Source organism: Leucoraja erinacea, chromosome 4 (genome assembly GCF_028641065.1).
Source record: "Leucoraja erinacea ecotype New England chromosome 4, Leri_hhj_1, whole genome shotgun sequence".
Classification (NCBI taxonomy): Eukaryota; Metazoa; Chordata; class Chondrichthyes; order Rajiformes; family Rajidae; genus Leucoraja; species Leucoraja erinaceus.
In genome coordinates, this window is record NC_073380.1 from 9622742 (window position 1) to 9642601 (window position 19860).

The window sequence follows — 19860 nt, forward strand, 5'->3', positions numbered from 1 at the left end:
TACAAAGGACTGATAGAGAGCATCCTCACCACAGGCATCACGGTGTGGTATGGAAACACCACACAGACAGAGAGGAAGGCTCTGCAAAGAGTCATAAAGACTGCAGAGAGGATTATCAGAACGGAACTCCCCTCCATGGATACAATCTATACACAGCGCTGTCAAAAAAGAGCAGAGAGAATCATCAGAGACACACTACATCCAGCTCACTCCCTGCTCAAACACAAAAACTGCACATACAACCTCAGGCACAGACGAGCGGACAGCATCGTCACAAACAGAACACGCTTTTTTAAGAGCTTCTTCCCTGCCACAGTGAGACTCTTGGCCAAAACAAAATGAACTGATGTCCTGACCTACCTCATAGCACATCATATTATATTATATTATATTATATTGTCTCCTGGGCCTGGGCAATTTACAATGCAATTGACACTTTTTATATAGGGTTTGTGTAATTTACAATGCTCTCACTTTCCCCTTTATATAGGGTTTTAGGCATTTTCTTTCTTTTTTAGTTCTCTAGAAGACACATAATCTATAGACATATACTTCTCTAGATGTCTATAGATTATGTGTCTTCTGTGTGTCTTTTTAACTTAACTTGATTTGACTCTCTGAACAACCGCACAAGAGTTCCTATGTGTGTAAGCACAAATGGCAAATAAAGTTTTTGACCTTTTTGACCCTTTAAAGAAGCCCAGTATACACAGCAGGAGGAGCAAATCAACTTACTGACCACACACCCACCTACAGTGAAGTCTGCTGTTCCCACACCGGGCTCATCAGTCACTTCAGAACTTTCAAAAACAAGAGTGGAAATTATCATCAATGCCAACAGACTGCATAAGAGAGAATCAAGGCGCCATTCAGGGTAATGTATGGTTAGGTTATTATTTATTGGGCAGTGGGACAACCCTCTGTTGCTCAATGATCAGCGTTATGGTTAGGGTTAGGGTTAGGGTTAGTTTTGCATCCGATTCACAAACTTGATCTTTAAATAACTGTTCCTTCGGCCCAATTTCCCCCATGCCAACCAACGTGCCCCATCTACACTAGTCCCACCTGCCTGGGTTCGGCCCGTATCCCTCTAAATCTTTCTTATCCTTGTACCCGTCCAAATGTCTTTTAAATTACGTTAAAGTGCTTGCCTCAAATCCCTCCTATGGCAGTTCTGCCATAGGAGGGATTTACCTTCTGCCATCTGCACTGGAACAGAAAGATTAGGGAGAAAGAAGAAGAAGAAAAACTATTATCAGCCATGGACTTGACATAGAAACATAGAAACATAGAAAATAGGTGCAGGAGTAGGCCATTCGGCCCTTCGAGCCTGCACCGCCATTCAATGTGATCATGGCTGATCATCCAACTCAGTATCCCATCCCTGCCTTCTCTCCATACCCCCTGATCCCTTTAGCCACAAGGGCCACATCTAACTCCCTCTTAAATATAGCCAATGAAATGGCCTCAACTACCTTCTGTGGCAGAGAATTCCACAGATTCACCACTCTCTGTGTAAAAAATGATTTTCTCATCTCGGTCCTAAAAGACTTCCCTCTTATCCTTAAACTGTGACCCCTAGTTCTGGACTTCCCCAACATCGGGAACAATCTTCCTGCATCTAGCCTGTCCAACCCCTTAAGAATTTTGTAAGTTTCTATAAGATCCCCCCTCAATCTTCTAAATTCTAGCGAGTACAAGCCGAGTCTATCCAGTCTTTCTTCATATGAAAGAAAGTCCTGCCATCCCAGGAATCAGTCTGGTGAACCTTCTCTATACTCACTCTATGGCAAGAATGTCCTTCCTCAGATTAGGAGACCAAAACTGTACGCAATACTCCGGGTGTGGTCTCACCAAGACCCTGTACAACTGCAGTAGAACCTCCCTGATCTTATACTCAAATCATCAATTAAATGGATGTCAGATGGAAAAATTGATTGCATTCTAATCAGAAATGTGTAGTAAAGTCACCAGAAAGGTGCAGCTGGTTAAACAACTCCAGCAATGATACAAATATTCTCATTTAAAAAAACTTTGTGAGAAAGTGACAAAAATAAATAGAAGCAAAAGAGTGTCTTACAAATGTAACGTGCCAGTTTCTTTGTTGAAGAAAACCCCCCCTTGAATGATTTTCTTTCCATTAGAAAACGGTGGCCAATAACCAGCAGTATGTTGTGACTGCAGATAGACTGTTTGCTGTACAATCATGTTTTCTGGCGATGGGTAAGTAGGCGGGGAGACCTTTCCCATACTGTTTGTTTTCAATCATTTGTACATCAAACAGTGAGGGAGAAATTTATGTCATTAGACGCAGACCAATGTCATCAACAAACAAGAATATAATCCCCTCTTTCGGTTTAGCAAATTAATTATTGAAAATAAAGTCCACATTGGATACTGCATGGATTTTTCTTTTAAATCTACCCTTCAGTATAGTTGAAGCAGTAAGATAGGAAATATTACTCATTCTTGCTTGAATCATTGCAGTTTGCAAGATGGTAATATTCGCTCAGTTGTATTATGTAGACAGTTCCAAGATTCTGAATCTATAGCCGTGAATAAATAGCGCTACAACTTCAAGTTGAAGTAACTGGGACTCGGAAAGGAACTTGGAAGGTGATGTTCCACAGAGCTGTTCCTCCTGCTTGACACAAGTTGCTGAGGAGGACACGCAAATTTAAAGATACTCCAAAGACATACAGGTTTGTAGGTTCATTGGCTTGGTATGAAATGTAAAATTGTCCCTAGTGTGTGTAGGGTAGTGTTAATGAGCAGGGATGCCTGGTCAGCGCGGACTCGGTGGGCTGAAGGACCTGTTTCCGCACTGTATCTCTAAAAAAAGATACAGTGAGGAAACAGGCCCTTCGGCCCACCGAGTCCGTGCCGACCAAAACAATCACCCATACACTAGTTCTGTCCTACACACTAGGGACAATTAATTCTGTATCGTTCTTTTCCTTTTCAAGTGTCTTCCTAAATACCTCTTAAACATAATAAATGTAACTGATTCCACCTGCTTTTCTGACCCAGCTTGCAACCATGCTGTGCATAAAACATTGCCCAACTTCCCATTAAAACTCCTTCCGATCATGTCAAGCTTGGGTCCCTTTATTTTTGCTATCCCTATCATGGGAAAATTATGTATCTACTCTATCTCTGAGTCTTCTATATCTCTATCAGGTCACACCTCTGCCTTTTTCACTCCAGGAAGAACAAGACCACCTATTTTAGAGTCATAGTGATACTGTGTGGAAACAGGCCCTTCAGCCCAATTTGCCCACACTGGCCAACATGTCCCAGTTACATGTCCCATCTGCCCACGTTTGTTCCATATTCCTCCAATCCTGTCCTATCTATGTACCTGTCAGACCTGTTTCTTAAACGTTGGGATAGTCCCTGCCTCAACTACCTCCTCTGGCAGCTTGTTCCATACACCCACCACCCTTTGTGTGAATAAGTTACCCCTCAGGTTCCTATTAAATCTTTCCCCCATCACTTTATAACTATGTCCTCTGTTCCTCGATTTACCTACTCTGGGCTAGAGACTGCATCTACCCGATCTATTCCTCTCATGATTGTGTACAACTCAATAAGATCACCCCTCATCTTCCTGCACTCCAAGGAATAGAGTCCCAGGCCTACTCAACCTCTCCCAATACCTCAGACACTCTAGTCCTGGCAACATCCTTGGAAATCATCTCTGTACACTTTCCTGCTTGACCACATCTTTCCTACAATATGGTGCCCAGAACTGAACACAATACTGTAAATGCAGCCTCACCAACGTCTTATACAACTGCACCAATTATACGACTTATACAACTATTTAATTTCTTCTCATAACTAAGATCATCCAAGCCCAGGTAATAATAGCCTGTAGAATCCCCTCTAAATTCTCTACAACACAACCACATCGTTGCTATGGTATACTATCAGAAATGCACACAATATCCCAAGTGTTGTCCAACCTGTGTTTTGTAAAGTTACAACATAACATCCCAGCTGTTGCACTCTGTGCCTGACCGTTAAAGACAAGCATGTTTCAGAAAGAACTGCAGATGCTGGAACAATCAAAAGTAGACATAAAATGCTGGAGAAACTCAGCGGGCGAGAAATCCTCAAAGGAGAGAAGGAATACCTTCTCTCCACAGATGCTGCCTCACCCGCTGAGTTCGGAACGGGCGGAGCTGTGGTGGCGTTCGGCTGCGACCCGACCCCTGGAGATTCGGAGGCTCCAGCCGCAGGTCTGGTGGACAGAAACACCGGGAGCCCGTGGGTCCCTGCTGGGAGACCGCTTTTCGGGGCTTCCGCAACAGCGACTTCTCCCGCCTGAGTTGCGGGGTCGAAGAGTGCCTGTAGCGGGGCGTTACATCATCGCCCGGCGCGGCTTTGAATGGCTGCGGAACTTTGCTAGCGCCCGCCGGGGGCTCCAACAACAAGACCCGGAGCGCGGCCTTGCATCACCCGGCGCGGCGTAAATGGCCGCGGGACAATTACCATCGCCCGCCGGGGGCTTTGACTCTGACATCGGGAGGGGAATGGGGAGTGCAGGGGAGAGATAAGTCTTTGCCTTCCATCACAGCGAGGAGGAGATGCGCTGTGATGGATGTCTGTGTAAATTGTGTTGTGTCTTGGGTCTTTTTCTTGTGTGTATGACTGCAGAAACAACATTTCATTTGAACCTCTATGAGATTCAAATGACAAATAAAATTGTATTGTATTGTATCTGTACACCATGGACGGCTTGATCGTAATCATGTATAGTATTTTCGCTGACTGCTTAGCACGCAACAAAAAGCTGTTCACTGTGCCTCAGTAGACGTGACAATAATAAACTAAACATTGTTTAATTCATAACAAAATGACAGACATTCAATACTGCTTTTCCAAAAGTGCTAAATTTGAATATGAAAAAAAAATCGATATGTGTGTGTAGACCCATGACCCGTACTGTTGCTAGGCTACTCCAAGTGGAGTACACGCAATGAACTGCAGGAAAGCACTTACCATTGTTTCCAGCGTAGCGGGCCCGTTAAAACTCGCTGAAATTGTCAATTTTTGCGCTGTAAATAATTATGGAAATCGGGATAAGTGTGTGAGACATTTAGCCCACTTCAGAATTCCTAAAGTGAGGAGAAATGACGGTAGATAAAAGCGAAAGCTGAAGGGACAATTACAACAGTGCTTGGCGAACATTGGCCGTTTGCTCACTGCATTTCATCAACTAAGGCATTATCTAAAAAGTTTCAGAAGTGATAAATCTGGCTGTACATTTTTTAAATCGCCCATGGTTCTCAAGTGGGTTTTTACATACAAAATGAAAACGCATCTGAAGAACAATTTACAGCCAGATTTATCACTTCTGAGACTCTTTAGATACCAAAGGAATCAAGAAAAAACACAAATAATGCCTTACTGATAAACGCGATAATTCCCAATATTTTCAATTCCGATATCTGCACAGTCAATGTTCACCAAGCACTTTAGCTGCTGTTGCCAGCTCTCGCTTCTCTTTACCTTCATTTCGCTTCACTTTTGGAATTCTAAAGTTGGGTAAATGTCTCACGCGCTTATCCCGATTCCCACAATTTTTTTCAGCGCAAAAATTAAACATTTTGGCGGTTTTTAACAGGTAGGAAAGTACGCGTTTCTTGCGTTAATAACATATACCAGAAGTTACGGATGTCCTCCAGATGGATTGAGCGGCTCCGTGCGTCAAGCCCTATGACCCAGTGACCTTACGTGCAACCCGCCTATATAATAGTTTCAATTGAAGACCAAAAATTGCTTCTTTCCTGAGAGGTTGTATGTAAGGGGAACATATACAGTTAATGGCAAGACCCTTAACAGCATCATTGTAGAGGGGAATTTTGGCTTCCTGAAAGAGGCAATACAAGAACTTTTAAGCATTAAAGATGGCATGCGATGTATCTAACTCTCTCTTAAATCCATCCAGTGATTTGGCCTCCACTGGGTGAAAAAGTTTTTTCTCACCTCAGTCTTAAATGGCCCCCCCCCCCCCCCTCCATTCTAAGACTATGGCCCCTGGTTCTGGACTCGCCCAACATTGGGAACATTTTTCCTGCATCTAGCTTGTCCAGTCCTTTTATAATTTTATATGTTTCTATACGATCCCCCTCACACTTCTAAACTCCAGTGAATACAAGCCTAGTCTTTTCAATCTTTCCTCATATGACATCCCAGGGATCAATCTCATGAACCTACGCTGTACTGCTTCAATCACAAGGATGTCCTTCCTCAAATTAGGAGACCAAAACTGTACACAATACTCCAGATGTGGTCTTACCAGAGCCCTATACAACTGCAGAAGAACCTCTCTACTCCTATACTGAAATCCTCTTGTTATGAAGGCCAACATTCCATTAGCTTTCTTCACTGCCTGCTGTACCTGCACGCCATCTTTCAGTGACCGGTGTACAAGGACACCCAGGTCTTGCTGCACCTCCCCCTTACCTAACCTAACCCCATTGAGATAATAATCTACCCCCTTGTTTTTGCCACCAAAGTGGATAACCTCACATTTATCTATATTATACTGCATCTGCCACGCATCTGCCCACTCACTCAACCTGTCCAGGTCATCCTGCAACCTCCTAACATCCTCTTCACAGTTCACATTGCCACCCAGCTTTGTGTCATCCGCAAACTTGCTAGTGTTGCTCCTAATTCCCTCTTCCAAATCATTAATATATATGGTAAACAGTTGCGGCCCCAACACCGAGCCTTGCGGCACTCCACTCGCCACTGCCTGCCATTCTGAAAACGTCCCGTTCACTCCTACTCTTTGCTTCCTGTCTGTCAACCAATTTTCTATCCACGTCAACACCCTACCCCCAATACCATGTGCTCTAATTTTAGTCACCATTCTACCGTGCGGGACCTTATCAAAGGCTTTCTGAAAGTCTACATCCACTGGCTCCCCTTCATCCATTTTACTTGTCACATCCTCAAATAATTCCAGAAGATTAGTCAAGCAAGATTTTCCTTTCATAAATCCATGTTGACTTGGACTAATCCTGTGTGAATACTATCCATTAGAATAGAATATAATACTTTATTGTCACATGTCTCAAGCCACAGTGAAGTTCTTTGCTTGCAAGGTATGCAAATGGTCGCCTATAAAGGGCGATTGCAGGGTTACAAATCCTCCCCCCCCCCCCCCTCTCTGCGGCGGTTTGTGCTTTATTTCCCCCCCCCCCCCCCCATGGCGGTCCCCCCCTCGCCGGGTGCTCAATGTCCATTGTTCTACACTCCCCCCTGCCCCCACACATGGTGGTCCCCCCAATGCCGGGTTCACCTTACAGAAAGGATGCAGATGCTTTGGAGGGGGGTGGGGGGGGGGGGGGGGGGGAGCAGAAGAGGTTTACCAGAATTCTCCTTGGATTAGAGGGTATCAACTATACGGAGAGACACACTGGAGTACTGGAGTAACTCAGCGGTTTATAACTAGCTAGATGGAGAGGTTGGACAGACTTGGACTGTTTGCTCTGGAGCTTCGGATGCTGAGGGGAGACCTGATAGAAGTGTATAAAATGTATGAGAGGCATAAATAAGATAGACGGCTAGAACCTTTCTCCAGGGTGTAAATGCCAAAGACTTGACGGCATAGATACAAGGTGAAAGCACAAAGTTTAAAGGAGATGTGGAAGACAAGTTTTTTTTTTAATGCAGAGGGAGGTTGGTGCCTAGAATGTGCTGCCGGGTGTGGTGGAGGCAGATACAATATTGGCAACATGAGGCTTTTAGACAGATGTACGAACATGCAGAGAATGGATGGGTAAGGACCATTTGCAGGTAGATGAGGCTTGTTTAGCTTGGCATCATGTTCGGCACCGACATTGTGGGCCGAAGGGCCAGTTCTTGTGCTGGATGTTCCTTGGTCTATAAGTTCTGTCGGATGATGACCCAGACCATGAACTCGTCTGCCTATCTTTAGAAGAGCAACACAATCATAGATATTTTGTGAGTGACCCTTAGTTACCTTCATCCTCCTCACGAGCTCAGGAATCAACCAGTTTCAACTCATTTGAGTCACCTGCTGTGTATATCTGTACACTTTTTAAAAAAAAACAATAAACTGGATACAACAGATTCAAATCTGACACAGGAACTAGTTAAAGGCTGTGTAGACCAGCACTGTTCATTCCAAAAATAATGGTATTAAATTGCATAATAAACTATTTCTGTGTGGCCAGCATTTCTTTTTCGCATCTATCTCAATTGAGGTTTTTTATTAAGCTAAATTTATTATATAATTTCATCTAATTGTATTGTGCTTAGCCACCCAATGGATTAACACTGACACTGTATTTTCAAGTTTCCAACTCATCGCTTCCAACCTCATCGTTCCCCAGCCCCGCACGGCCCGTTTTTACCTTCTCCCCAAAATCCACAAACCCGGCTCTCCCGGCAGACCCATTGTCTCTGCGTGTTCGTGCCCCACCGAACTCATCTCCACATACCTTGACTCCATCCTATCCCCCTTGGTCAAATCCCTTCCCACCTATGTTCTAGACACCTCAGACACTCTCTGCCGCCTCCACACATTCCACTCACTAGGCCCTCATCCCCTCATCTTCACCATGGATGTCAAGTCACTCTACACCTCCATCCCCCACCAGGATGGCCTCAAAGCCCTCCGGTTCTTCCTCGACCAGAGGAGCAACCTATACCCAGCCACTGACACTCTCCTCCGCTTAGCGGAGTTGGTCCTCACCCTCAACAACTTTACATTTGACTCCTCCCATTTCCTCCAAACACAAGGCGTAGCTATGGGAGGAGCCTCTTTGTCGGGTACGTTGAACAATCCTTGTTCAATACGTACCAGGGCCCCATCCCCGACCTCTACCTCCGTTACATTGACGACTGCTTAGGGGCCACCTCCTGCACCTACACACAACTGGCTGACTTCATCCACTTCACCACCAACTTCCACCCGGCACTCCAATACACCTGGACCATTTCCGACACTTCCCTACCATTCCTTGACCTCACCATCTCCATCGCAGGGGACAGACTCCTGACCGACATATATTACAAACCCACTGACTCACATGGCTATCTTGACTACACGTCTTCCCACCCTGCCCCCTGTAAAGACTCCATCCCCTACTCCCAATTCCTCCGCCTACGCCGCATCTGCTCCCAGGATGAGACGTTCCATACCAGGGCATCGAAAATGTCCTCGTTCTTCAGGGAACGGGGATTCCCCTCCGCCACCATAGATGAAGCTCACACCAGGGTCTCATCCATACCCCGTAACACTGCTCTCTCTCGCCATCCCCGCACTCGCAACAAGGGCAGTCCCCCTAGTCCTCACCTTTCACCCCACCAGCCGGCAAATACAACAAATAATCCTCCGCCATTTCCGCCACCTCCAACGTGACCCCACCACTCGCCACATCTTCCCATCTCCCCCTATGTCTGCCTTCCGCAAAGACCACTCCCTCCGCAACTCCCTTGTCAATTCTTCCCTTCCCTCCCGCACCACCCCCTCCCCGGGCACTTTCCGTTGCAACCGCAAAAAATGCAACACCTGTCCCTTCACCTCCCCCCTCGACTCCATTCCAGGACCCAAGCAATCGTTCCTGGTGCGACAAAGGACCTGCATCTCCTCCAACCTCATCTACTGCATCCTCTGCTCTAGGTGTCAGCTGATGTCAGCTAGGTGTCAGCTGATTTACATCGGGGAGACTAAGCGGCGGTTGGGCGATCGTTTCGCCGAACACCTCCGCTCAGTCCGCAATAACCAACCTGACCTCCCGGTGGCTCAGCACTTCAACTCCCCCTCCCATTCCCAATCCGACCTCTCTGTCCTGGGTCTCCTCCATTGCCAGAGTGAGCAACACCGGAAATTGAAGGAACAGCACCTCATATTCCGCCTGGGGACCTTGCGTCCGGATGGCATTAACATTGAATTCTCCCTATTTTGCTAGCCCTTGCTGTCTCCTCCCCTTCCTTAACCCTCTAGCTGTCTCCTCCCACCCTCCTATCCGCCCGCCCTCGGGCTCCTCCTCCTCCCCTTTTCCTTCCTTCTCCCCCCCCACCCCCCATCAGTCTGAAGAAGGGTTTCGGCCCGAAACGTTGCCAATTTTCTTCGCTCCATAGATGCTGCTGCACCCGCTGAGTTTCTCCAGCAATTTTGTGTACCTTCGATCTTCCAGCATCTGCAGTTCCTTCTTGAACACTGTATTTTCATCGGTGGTTCTCACATCCAGAATGTTTTACACAGGTGGACCTTCTGTTTGTTTACAATACAATCTATGTTACAATAGGATGATGTTTATTTACACAAAAGGTGGTCAGATAACATTACTACAGGCCACATTCCAGTGTGATAAAATGTGTCACACGATAACATCAAGAACTGAACCTTCCATCTCAAATTACTACACATTCGCTAACATGTGGTGCAATGTAACCAGCAACGGTAAAATAGCACCGCTTTCTTCTAATATCTTCTTGTGTGTGGCACGCGCAGCCTAAAGTTGTAGGACAACTTGTTCTATTTGATCTTATTTGATTGTGCACGCCAGGTTGATTGCATTCGTCGAAACAGTGCGGACCATGTGAAGGTTGCAATCTCCCACCCTCTTCTAATATAGTGATTGAGGAACTATTACAGTTCTTTGGTTTTTATCTGAAATCACAGACCTTCAAGATCAGACTAACTGAATGTTGTACCTTTTAATCAGTGTGAAATGATTGCAAGCAAATTTCCACATCCAAGTAAATTTCCTTCACAAATAATTTGTTCATTTTTCTAGCGAAGAGAAACAGGTTGATGAACGAATCATTTTTGCTCTGCCATTTTTGCTTTTAATTAATATTTGATTAAAAATGCTGCCTCTCGAACCACAAAATATTAGTTGGATAATATATAAGCATGATTGAATTTTTAAGCAGTAAGGATCTTAACTGAGGGTGGAGGTAGATATGAAAGTCGACACAATTTTAGGTGCAGGAAGGAACTGCAGATGTCAGTTTACACCGAAGATAGACACAAAACAGAACATGGGTTTAAGGTGAAGGGGAAAAGATTCAGTAGGAATATGAGGGGTAACTTTTTTCACACGTAGGGTGGTGCCTTGTCAATTTCAATAGTCAAATCATATCGAATTTACCATTAATTGCTTTCACCAAGGGGGCGGGGTGGATGGGAGGAGACAGCTTGAGGGTTAAGGAAGGGGAGGAGACAGCAAGGGCTAGCAAAATTGGGAGAATTCAACGTTCATGCCATCCGAACGCAAGCAACCCAGGCAGAATATGAGGTGCTGTTTCTTCAATTTCCGGTGTTGCTCACTCTGGCAATGGAGGAGACCGAGGACAGAGAGGTCGGATTGGGAATGTGAGGGGGAGTTGAAGTGCTGAGCCACCGGGAGTTCAGGTAGGTTATTGCGGACTGAGCGGAGGTGTTCGGCGAAAGATCGCCCAACCTCCGCTTACTCTCCCCGATGTAAATCAGCTGACATCTAGAGCAGCGGATGCAGTAGATGAGGTTGGAGGAGATACAGGTGAACGTTTGTCGCACCTGGAATGACTGCTTGGGTCCTTGAATGGAGTCGAGGGGGGAGGTGAAAGGACAGGTGTTGCATTTCTTGCGGTTGCAAGGGAAAGTGCCCGGGGAGGGGGTGGTACGGGAGGGAAGGGAAGAATTGACAAGGGAGCTGCGGAGGGAGCGGTCTTTGCTGAAGGCAGACATGGGGGGAGATGGGAAGATGTGGCGAGTGGTGGGGTCACGTTGGAGGTGGCGGAAATGGCGGAGGATTATGTGTTGTATTTGCTGGCTGGTGGGGTGAAAGGTGAGGACTAGGGGGACTCTGCCCTTGTTGCGAGTGCGGGGATGGGGAGAGAGAGCAGTGTTGCGGGGTATGGATGAGACCCTGGTACGAGCCTCATCTATGGTGGCGGAGGGGAATCCCCGTTCCCTGAAGAACGAGGACATTTCCGATGCCCCGGTGTGGAATGCCTCATCCTGGGAACAGATGCGGCGTAGGCGGTGGACTTGCCACAAGTACTTGGTGGTTGGTGCGGAATTAGCGTAACAGGGCTGTTTCTGTGTAGAAAGGAACTGCAGATGTTAGTATTTACCAAAGATGGACACAAAGTGCTGGAGTAACTCAGCAGGTCAGGCAGCATCTCTGGGGGAAAAGGGATGGGGGACATTTCGGGACTGGACCCTTCTTCAGACTCCACCTGTACTGTTTCTCTGCTGTATGACTATATTCTAGACTTACAAACTATTGTATTCTCTTTTTTTAAATCAAAGCCTTGATCCTCCTTTACTCAATTCAAAAATATTTGCAAATTCGCTGCTGCTCTTTTGTGAAAAATTATAAGCCTTTTCTTTTGATCTGATACTACGTTGAAATACCTTTATTAGCAACAGCTAATGGATCAACTGGGCTTATATTCACTTGAATTTAGAAGGATGAGAGGGAATCTTATGCAGGAAAAATGCTCCTGGTGTTGGGGGAAGTCCAGAACCAGGGGTCACAGTTTATGAATAAGGGGTAGGCCATTTAGGACTGGGATGAGGAAAAACTTTTTCACCCAGAGAGTTGTGAATCTGTGGAATTATCTGCCACAGAAGGCAGTGGAGGCAAATTCATTGGATGTTTTCAAGAGAGTTAAATATAGCTTTTCGAGCTAATGGAATCAAGGGATATGGGGAGAAAGCAGGAACAAGGTACTGATTTTGGATGATCAGCCATGATCATATTGAAAGGCGGCACTGGCTCAAAGGGCTGAACGGCCTACTCCTGCACCTATTTTCGATGTTTCTACTTCTCCATTGTGATTTTTGATCCTTAAAAAAAAGTACACATATTTTGTGTAGGCTTGTGTTAATGTGCAGGGGTCGCTGGGTCTGTGCGGACTTGGTGGGCCGAAGGGCCGATATCTCTTAACTAAACAGGTCAAAGGGCCTCGTTCTGTGTCATAATGAATAAGCAACCCAATGCAAATGGTGAGCATGTCATAGAGAGAATGGAAAACGGATTAATTCAAAACAAAACTATAGTGATGGACAGCAGCAGGTACATTAATTGGCCCTATAAATGGTGTCTTCTGTGTAAGTGAGTATTAGAATCTGGGGGTGATTCACAAAATCTTTCAAAGTTAATGATTTCAAATGTGTGGGAAGGAACAGCGGATGCTGATTTACACCAAAGAGAGACACAAAATCCTGGAGTAACTCAGCAGGTCAGGCAGCATCTCTGGAGAAAAGGAATAGGCGATATTTCTCCTGAGAGGTTGCCTGACCCGCTGAGTTATGCTAGGATTATGTTAATTTAATGGTTTGAAATATTGAGGATAGTGAAAATTCGACCTCTCTTTCACAGGAGCAAATTCACAAGAGTAATATCTATTGGGTTATTATAGGTTTAGAGTAGTTTAGTTTAGTGACACAGCGCAGAAACAGGCCTTTTGGTCCACCACATCCGTGCCGACCAGCGATCCCCACATATTAACACAATCCTACACAAACTGGAGACAATTTTTTTTTTTTACATTTCACCAAGCCAATTTACCAATAAACCTGTACATCTTTGGAGTGTGGGAGGAAACTGAAGATCTCGGTGAAAACCCACGCAGGTGACGGAGAAAACGTACAAACTCCATACAGACGGTACCCATAGTCGGGATCGAACCCGTGTCTCTGCCGCTGCAAGGGCTGTAAGGCAGCAACTCTACCGCGCGCCACCGTGCCACCCTAATGGATTTAGAGTTGGCTTTACATAGACTAGAAATAATATATTCATCATGCATCATGAGATTTCTAAGGTTCCAAATGAGTGAAGTAAACAAACGGAACAATTCACTGGCTCTGCTGTGTTTCATCTATTGACCATCTTTCATTTTAAGGACAGAATAAAACCCATTCATAACAATCGCCTAAACCGTACAACCCACAGCCGCCAATTCCAACAGACCAATAAAATGTCTATCCAGAAAGAAGGAACTGCAGATGCTGGTTCACAAAATAACATGCAAAGTGCTGGAGCAATTCGGCAGGTCAGGCAGCATCTCTGGAGAACATGGTCGGGATCCTTCTTCAGACTAGTAAACCTCCTCAAAAAAGTATAATAAAGTGGGCAGACATTATTTACCTTTACACGTTGAGATGACTCTGATTAGCTTGAATTCTTCTGCCATAGAACCTTTAATAATAGCATCACCTAATTGGCATACATCGTGGATAAAGGCCCTTTGGCCCACCATGTCCACACCAACTAACGATCCCCATACACTAACACTACCCTACACACTAGGGACAATTTACAATCTTTACCAAAGCAAATTAACTTACAAACCTGGACGTCTTTGGAGTGTGGGAGGAAACCGGAGCACCGGGGAAAATCCACTTGGTCACGGGGAGAATGTACAAACTGTGTACAGACAGCACCCGTTGTCAGGGTCGAACCCGGGTCTCTGGCTGCTGAAAGGCAGCAACTCTACTGCTGCACCACTTTGCTAGTGGGAGCCATGTGCATTAGAAAGTCATCAAAAAACAATAGATCTGACCTAATATCCATGGGATATATAGGAGCAGAAGAAACTCAAACATGTCTCAAAGTACCAGACATAATTTTACTGTAGAACAAACGCCTATCAATTTCTATTGGGGGGAGGGTGCTGCTGCACCAGATAACAGAAATGGATATCTCAGCTAAAATATTTAATCCTCTCTGATGCACTAAAGACCCCAAGATATAAACATTATCAGGCCTTTACCGCCCAATCTAATTAAAATTCAGAATAACACTTCTTTCATTGTGAAGTCCCAAAACAAAACCACTCGTGTTGAGTCCCCATTGGCAAGTGGTAATGAAAACCGCATTATGAGAAATGATTTTTGATCTGCAGTACCAAATGTTTTACCTCCACTTTCATTTCTACATTTGCTTTCAATTTTAAAGTCTATACATTTTTTGCTTTTCACTTTCTACTTAAAATTGTTTGTTGGGAGTTTTATACTACTGGATGGCACAGATGTCCTTAGAGCCTTAAGTAAAAAATCCAGTCAAAGATAAAATATTTGAAAATACCCAGTCGAAAGGAACAATGCTGATGACAATGTTAACATTTAGAAAATAGTCTAGTGATAAGCTTTGAAATTGTTACTGCATCTTTGAATATTGGATGTTACAGTAAGAGTTACCAGGGAACAGTAAATGCTTGTATTTAGTTTAGTCTAGAGATACAGCGTGGAAACAGGCCCATTGAGTCTACGCCAACCACAGTCACCCGTACACTAGTTTTATCCTACACACTAGGGACAATTTATGGAAACCAATTAACCTACAAACCTGCATGTGTTTGGAATGTGGGAGGAAACCAGGGCACCGGGAGAAACCCCACGTGATTTAAAAATACTGGGCCAGTTTCTGTTTTATTGCTTAAACAATCTCTACCATAAACCATATGGGCCTATATTTGGGGCAAAGAACTAGATATGCAATAGACAATAGACAATAGGTGCAGGAGTAGGCCATTTTCGGCCCTTCGAGCCAGCACCGCCATTCATTGTGATCATGGCTGATCATCCCTTATCAGTACCCCGTTCCTGCCTTTTCCCCATATCCCCCGACTCCGCTATCTTTAAGAGCCCTATCCAGCTCTCTCTTGTAAGCATCCAGAGAACCTGCCTCCACCGCTCTCTGATGCAGAGAATTCCACAGACTCACAACTCTCTGTGAGAAAAAGTGTTTCCTCATCTCCGTTCTAAATGGCTTACCCCTTATTCTTAAACTGTGGCCCCTGGTTCTGGACTCCCCCAACATTGGGAACAGTTTTCCTGCCTCTAGTGTGTCCAAACCCTTAACAATCTTGTATGTTTCAATGAGATCTCCTCTGATCCTTCTAAACTCCAGTGTGTACAAGCCCAGCTGCTTCGTTCTCTCAGCATATGACAGTCCTGCCATCCCGGGAATTAACCTTGTAAACCTACGCTGCACTCCCTCAATAGCAAGAATGTCCTTCCTCAAATTATGCACTGTTCTCAGATTATTCATTTTGACTTACACCTTTATGGGCCGGTCGCACTTAGGCAATTTTGACTGTCAAGTTGCTGGCATTCGCCTGAAAAACCAGCAACTGGAACGGCGACTGTCAGAGTGGAACACACACACATCGCTTCCTTCACCAGCCCATTATGCAGGCGGGGAACAGGGCAAGTGGGAGGAGCGCTGTCTGAGTGAAATTCACACGGTGCAAAGCCAATGTGATACAGACACACTCCGCGATGAACAGGAAGGTTGGCGCTGTAATTAAGACGGCTAAAGCACAGTGTACGGTAAGTCCTTTAAAAGAAGGGGGCGTGGGGGGGGAGAAGAAGGAGGGAGAAGGAGTGGAGACTACTTTTAAGAAGCCAGAGATACATGGCTGTGAAGCTCGGCGGACATTTAACATTACCGGTCGGTTATCCTTGGTTCTGAAAACTACTCACGTTTTTTTCCCCCCAATGAGCCAATGAAATTCACCGGTCAGCACCGACTACATCCTACGAGAACCACCGAGAATCTTTGACCTCCTGGCAACCCACTAGGACCTCCTGGTGACCTACCTACAGCACGAGAATTCTCGCTACTCTCCATGGCGGCTACATTCTGGTCGCCGCTGACTTTTCAACGTTGAACATTTTGTGGCAACCATGATGAGGCCGCGACTAGTTCCCAGAATGCGGGAACTCCTCACGACCATGAAGGCAACCCCCCGCGAACATGTGGCGACTGCATAATCTCCTGCAGACAGGCCCTTCAGCTTCCTTTCCTTAGCTGGTCAACCCCAGCTATGGAGTCCCATGCAGAACCTTGTTCCTTCCTAGGGCAACATTCTGGCAGAGGCCAAACCAGACTCAATCGGTATTTCTAAGGTGGAGATTGATAGATTCTTGATTAGTATGAGTGTCGGGTTATGGGGAGAAGGCAGGAGGATGGGGTTGAGAGGGAAAGATGATTGAATGGCGGAGTAGACTTGATGGGCCGAATGACCTAATTCTGCTCCCATCACTTATAAACTTATGAGATGTAAGTTGGCCATAGCAGGCCATTGTAAGTTGGCCATAGCAGCAATAATACCACTCAATGCCAGTGGTAACCAGACAAGTGGTGAGACAACTTTAGCCACACATTGCAATGCTGGCTAACACATGTATGACCACATCACACTTTTAGGTTTTGCTCATCAAGTGTTCACCACCATTCAGCGGCCAGAAGTTAAACATTCACAATAATCAAAAGTCTTGTCTTTTCATCTAACTACTTTACCTAAAGTACACGTGTACGATTATTAAAATCACGTGCACAAGTTGACTTAAGGGCCTGTCCCACGAGCATGCAACTCCATGCGGCAAGCGCGACCTAACGTGGTCGCTTGAGCCGTACGGCCTCGCGGGGCCGGTCCCACTTTGATCGCCGGAGCCATATGGAGTTGTGCGGAGCTGGTTCCGACATCGCATGGGGCTCCGAAAAACTGACCGTGTTCAAAAATTCCGCGCGGCAACGGCCTGCCGGCCCGCAGCCACCTCGACGGGCTTGCGCAGCGTCTTGACGCCGTACGTCATGCAACGCGGACTTCGCTCGAACTTCACGTCATTCACTCAACCTCCGCGCGGCCCCCGCTTCCAGTTTGGTCGTGCTCGCTGCATGCAGGCGCATGCTGGGGGGACTGGCCATGTACGGGGATCACTCGACCTCTGCGCGGCCTCCGCTTCCGGTTTGGTCGCGCTTGCCGCATGCAGGTCGCATACTCGTGGGACAGGCCCTTAACTTACTCGTCAGCAATGCGATTGGCCATATCCGGATTTTTTAAATGTTATTTAGTTTAGTTTGGTTTAGTTTAGAGATACAGCACGGAAACCGGCCCTTTGGCCCACCGGGTCCGCTCCGACCAGCGATCCCCGCACATTAACACTATCCTACACCCACTAGAGACAATTTTTACATTTACCAAGCCAATTAGCCTACAAACCTGTACGTCTTTGGAGTGTGGGAGGAAACCGAAGATCTCGGAGAAAACCCACGCAGATCACGGGGAGAACGTAAAACTCCGTACAGACAGCACCCGTAATCGGGATCGAACCCGGGTCTCCTGCGCTGTATTCGCTGTAAGGCAGCAACTCTACCGCTGTGACCACCGTAAACTTCTGCCAACTATATTGCACAAGACTATTTCCATTGACAAAGGCTAAATAAATGAAGATCACAACTACCCTCAAGAAAAATGGTAGGGTAGAGGAATGGATTGATGTCTACCACATTATACATTTGAAACGCTTTCGTTGATAAGGCAACGTGCTTCAAACACTAGTCAAAAGAAGAAAAAATCTTATAAATGTCAACGTACGTTAAATAAACAAAAGCTTACCCAGACCATGAGGTCGGCTCTATAAAAAAGTAACACCTTTGTATCTCACTGCAGTGGGATCTGAGCAAGTTACTCACAGCTCCACTGGAATAGTCAAGACAACATACAGAGTCATAGGCATGGAAACAGCTTCGACCCAGCTCTTCCTTGCTGATCAAGATGTCCCATCTAACCTAGTGCCATTGGGTCACATTGAACCTATATCCCTCAAAGTTCTGTAAACGTTTAAGATGCACTATCAAAATTTGTATTAAGATGCAAGGAATCCACAATTATTCAGAGCTGGCTTACTTGTAGCGTGGGGAGGATGTAGGGATATGGACCACATGCAGGCAGTGGAGGTTAGTCTAACCTGTTCACTGCCACGTTTTTTTTTTACACTATTAGCCATGTGCCGAGTGTACTCGGGGTGGTACTGAACAGGTTAACCTGGCATCATGTTCAGGTGTAAATCAAAATCAACATGGTGGGCCAAAGGGCCTTTTCCGGTGTTGTACTGTTCTATGGGAGACACAAAATGCTGGAGTAACTCAGTGGGACAGACAGGCAGCATCTCTGTCGAGAAGGAATGGGTGACGTTTCGGGTCGAGACCTTTCTTCAGACTGTACTGTTCTATGTTCCTTCCTATCCATGTACCTAGAGGGAGTGCAGAGAAGGTTCACCAGACTGATTCCTGGGATGTCAGGACTTTCATATGAAGAAAGACTGGATAGACTTGGCTTGTACTCGCTATAATTTAGGAGATTGAGGGGGGATCTTATAGAAACTTACAAAATTCTTAAGGGGTTGAACAGGCTAGATGCAGGAAGATTGTTCCCGATGTTGGGGAAGTCCGGAACAAGGGGTCACAGTTTAAGGATCAGGGGGAAATCTTTTAGGAACAAGATGAGAAAAACATTTTTCACACAGAGAGTGGTGAATCTGTGGAATTCTCTGCCACAGAAGGTAGTTGAGGCCACCGTTCATTGGCTATATTTAAGAGGGAGTTAGATGTGGCCCTTGTGGCTAAAGGGATCAGGGGGTATGGAGAGAAGGCAGGTACAGGATACTGAGTTGGATGATCAGCCATGATCATATTGAATGGCGGTGCAGGCTCGAATGGCCTACTCCTGCACCTATTGTCTAGGTTTCTATGTTTCTATCCAAGCGTTTAATACTCTTTATACGCACACATTTAATGCCCAATCTCGTTTACCTCAATACATCTTTCATTTCTAAAGGATGCTCTGGGCCTACACTGGGAAAATCTAAACTGGATGGACAAAAGAAAAAATTCAATGCAGTCTATAGCTTAAATAAATAATGAAACAATGTAAAAACAAAATCAAGATGGCAATACGTGGAAACTTCACAAACACGTTTGGACTTTACAATAACAATGGAATAATTCATTAAAATTAAATACAGTGAGAAATAAGAGGACCAAAAAATATTCAGTGAAATCCACATGCTACAAACAAGTAACCACC

The 19860-nt window shown here is 45.5% G+C and overlaps 1 protein-coding gene across 2 annotated transcripts in view; it reads right to left on the reverse strand.

Annotated features, from left to right (window-relative positions):
- LOC129696139 (copine-3-like) overlaps positions 1–19860 on the reverse strand; it is a 74699-nt gene that overhangs the window by 52851 nt on the left and 1988 nt on the right. The window contains exon 2 of one of the 2 annotated variants that reach the window (XM_055633645.1): positions 5008–5063. The exons of the other annotated variant lie outside the window; for it this stretch is intronic. The gene's annotated coding sequence lies outside the window, so the exon portion shown is untranslated. The remainder of the gene's footprint in view (positions 1–5007; positions 5064–19860) is intronic. 2 annotated transcript variants of the gene reach the window in all.